The sequence below is a fragment of the Eleginops maclovinus genome, chromosome 22, assembly GCF_036324505.1.
Source record: "Eleginops maclovinus isolate JMC-PN-2008 ecotype Puerto Natales chromosome 22, JC_Emac_rtc_rv5, whole genome shotgun sequence".
Classification (NCBI taxonomy): domain Eukaryota; kingdom Metazoa; phylum Chordata; class Actinopteri; order Perciformes; family Eleginopidae; genus Eleginops; species Eleginops maclovinus.
The window spans coordinates 105,269-109,209 of NC_086370.1; the positions used below are offsets into that span (position 1 = coordinate 105,269).

Here is a 3,941-nt window from a genome sequence, read left to right on the forward strand (position 1 = left end):
TTGTTGTTGTTGTTATTATTATTATCATCATTATTATACATTTTGTTGTGACTTTTTTGATGTTTCTGTGTTTTAACTTCTTTATAATATTTATTTATTTTGCTACTTTTTCCTTTTATGTTTTGCACCGTTTGTCCTTTGAGACTCTAATATAAATATTGTAATAATTGTTGTTGTTGTTTTTTAATTATTGTTGTTGTTTTAAATATAAAAATAAGTATAAAACAAGTGTGGATGTTTGTGTTTAGTTTTTTCATCATCATTTCACTTTCATTATTGCTGAGTAGTATTCTATATTAAGTACATCTATTGAAGTACTGTACGATTATGTACTTACATGCATGCTCCTTAATACTTAAACTTCACTACATTTCAAAAAAGGCAAATATTACTCCTCAACTCTTAATTCACGTCATCGATTTGATACCATGAGTTACTTTGAAGATTGTGATTGTGTTACAAAGCATAATAATACAAACAAAGCATGAATTACGATGTCTAGTTAACTTTATTGATCTCTTTAATTTATTCACAACCTACCCAGCACAGGGGTAAAAATAATGAACCTTTACATGAATACAGGGAGTCATGGGAGTGGAGACCAGACAGCTGATCAGATTCAGGTAATGAGCTTTTAGCTGCTATTCAAGGGAGCGAGCGGGATTCGTACCCCGGGGTATTTCGGCAAATTCTTGGTTACCGAACCAACATAAATGATCTCCATTGTTTTTAAATGATATCTTTAAGATCACTTACAGTCTTTGTATGTAATGCAACTTAATGCAAGGTCTGCTTTACCTTAATTGCACCCACTGCCAGCTGTCTGTTCTCCAGAGTTTTGAGGCGCTACCCTGTCTTCTGCATTCATGTTTCACAGCAACGAAATGGGAATTTATCAGCCTCAGATGTGTTAGTATTGCGCCAACTGAAAACTATATCCCAACATATCAAATAAATAGTACACGAAGTGGTTCTCAGACTTATTCCGAAATGTATAGAAAGTGTCATCGCAAACACTGCAGCATTTTCTGCTTGTATTTCATTGTATGCTTCAGAATAGTATTATATATTGATAGCTGACATAATGGTGTTGCAATATTAATGGGAGGTGAATAAAAAACGTACATCAGTGTCTAGGAGTTCTCTGGTGATCTGCGGAATTCTTGTGAAGGAAGAGGGGACACACACACATAAGAAGTGTGACAAAATATCACATCAAATTAGAACAAAAGTTACATAATATCACAAAGATGATTATTTCAGCATATTGGATATTATATCAGCCATATATATAATATTGTTAATATCTATGTGATCTAAAGTAATAATAATAAGATGTACAGTAAAAATCAATCATTGTCATGTGAAGGAAGGAGCGGTTGGACCCAAATGCAGAGACCGGAGACAGCAGAACATTTTCCAAAATTGTATATTTAACAAAACAGCAACATAAAACCACACGGAAAAACTGGACTTTGTGACATGTCAAACAAGGAAAAATGGGGCAAACACAGGGCAGGAAGTAAACAGAGAAGACAAAGAGAGTTAACTTTCAAATTGGCCAGCCCAGCTTATGCCATTCTCCATGGCGCCTTCAAACTGCCCATATGTTGGAAACACTGGCAGCCTGAGAATAAGGGCACAGGTGTTGGCCGTCGGGAAACTTGCTGGCCCTGTCCTCCGGGTGGAGGAAATGCAGTTGTGGCTGTGTTGGAAAGCCTGCTGCAGGGATCTTCTGAAGGCCAGTGGCAAAGGCCAACACGACCCCCAACTTCAGCGTGCTTCCTCCATCTGTAGGAAAATGTGAGATAATTTTGAGGTCTACATAATGATAAAAGCATTAAAAATTATGATAATATTGCAGACTTGAATAGACAGTATACCAGTGTTTCTGAAATGGGGGTACACTTATCTCTGTGGAAACTGGAAATCGAGAAATGTGAGTTTGGAAAAGTGTCTTTTTCACTAATACTCAAAACGGATTACATTTTCATCCAGCAGCTACTGAAAGAGCTATAATCTCTAAAAAATAATTTAAATGATTCTTGAAAATTATAGAAAGACTTTCTTTGGGCCAAAAATGTTTTTAATTCACCGTTTCTTTCAAGGTACATATCTTCTGTCACTGTTAATATAAACCCTACACACTGAAGTAGCATATAATCTGTGGGTGCACATATTAACCACACAGTTGTGCCACCCTTTGACCACAAGAGGGAGTACACCTTTAAGTGAGCTTAAGCAGTTAATAAAGGTTTGCAAATACATTTGTGCATGCCAATATTAAATCAGTAGGCTAATACTTTTATTCAGATGTGCTGCATTAAATGTAGGTGATATTGTGTTTGATGGAACTTATACAAGGATTGCAATGTGTGTTCATTTGGCAATTTCTTACCCTCCACCTTCAGCAGCCAGTCCAGCCAAAAGCCAATGGTTCTAGCCTCCATCCGCCTGCGGTTGGAACCACGCCCTGAGAGAGTGCCAGCCCTGAAGGCTGCACTGATGTGTTCTGCGAGCAGTGGCGTCTGGTCCTCAACAAACACCTTCTACATCAGAGTTGAGTGTGCCTTCAAAAGGTCTAAGGCTCCAAAAACAGTTAGCCCTTCGCAAAACCTGTAAATGTAGAATAGAGAAGAGAGAAAATGACTAAATGTGCTCTGCAAAATGTCCTGTTACAACCTTCCGTTGTACAGCATGTATACATTATATACATGTTGTGCAGATAAGGAATCTTGAAAAAGTCCTCAACCTCATAGTGTTAAATATTCATTTTATTTCCATCTAGCTCTTGGTGTCAGTCAGCCAGAAGTAATTAAAATGATGAACTGCTATACTTACTGTTGGAGGGTTTCCACCTTGCGTCCATCGACATAATGGTGAATGGTGGCCGCCAGGAGCTCATCCCTCTGTGTCAGGTTTTGGACATATTGCAAGGAGCCCAAGAGCGAGAGCTCCTCTGTGGCCTCCTCCACTGCCTCTCTGGCCCCTTCGACGTTTGTCGCATCAGCAATCTAATGTTAGAAATTTGAAAATAGAAATACAAAAATAATGGATAACATTATGCTACAATAATGATCATTTTGAACTGCCCACCCCTATAAGTTAAGCAAAAATATGTTCTAAAGTAAGTATTTAGAGTGAGTATGCTATGGCAAATTCAAGAGTACAGACTATAAGCACACACCAGACCGAACCTTTGCACAAAACATGAACGTGAAATTAATGAATTTGAATGAAAATAAAGGATGCACTTGCGTTTTGGAGCTTGGCCTTCAGGGTGTGATCGCAAATATCCTCTATACAGGCAGAGAGAGGTTGTAGACCACATACCTGCCTGTATAGGCGCTCTGATAAAAAATTGGGGCGACACCAAGCCCTGCACTCAACAGATGATCAGCATTTTGCCGATCATCTGGTGGAGCCCTTTCTGTAATGCTGAAGATGGAAAAAAAGTATTACAGGGTTATACAGTGACCATACCATGTAATATAAGTTTTTTTTTTTTTAAAACTATGAAAACTTACATCACTAAAATAAGAGACACAACCACAGTATGCAGTGTTAACAATACAGAAATGCAGGGTAATGCTATGGGTTAGGTTTCAAGGTTTCAAGGTTTTATTTGTCATATGCACAGCAGATACAGCGTATATGTTGGCAATGAAAATCTTATGTCGCGTGCTCCTCCAACAACTCAACATACATGGTGCAAATAAGATAAATAAAATAGTGCAAAAAGAGAGAAGAATATTTACAATAACAACAATAAAGATTTGAGGATGTGAAATATATACATATGTGGAATACATTGAGAGTATTTAAACACTTTACTCTGTTGAATGAGGAGGTATGGACAGATGCATATATTACGTATAACAGATGTATATGGCAGATATGTACAATATATAGATACAGTGGTATGCAAAAGTTTGGGCACC

The 3,941-nt window shown here is 37.5% G+C and overlaps 1 long non-coding RNA gene across 1 annotated transcript; it reads right to left on the reverse strand.

The window, feature by feature from the left end:
- Positions 1-1,508: 1,508 nt before the first annotated feature.
- Positions 1,509-2,997, reverse strand: LOC134858361 (uncharacterized). Its single transcript, XR_010164948.1, has 3 exons — positions 2,842-2,997; positions 2,399-2,616; positions 1,509-1,791 (listed from the first exon to the last, which is right to left on the reverse strand). It is a non-coding gene; the product is annotated as an uncharacterized LOC134858361 (long non-coding RNA).
- Positions 2,998-3,941: the final 944 nt, after the last annotated feature.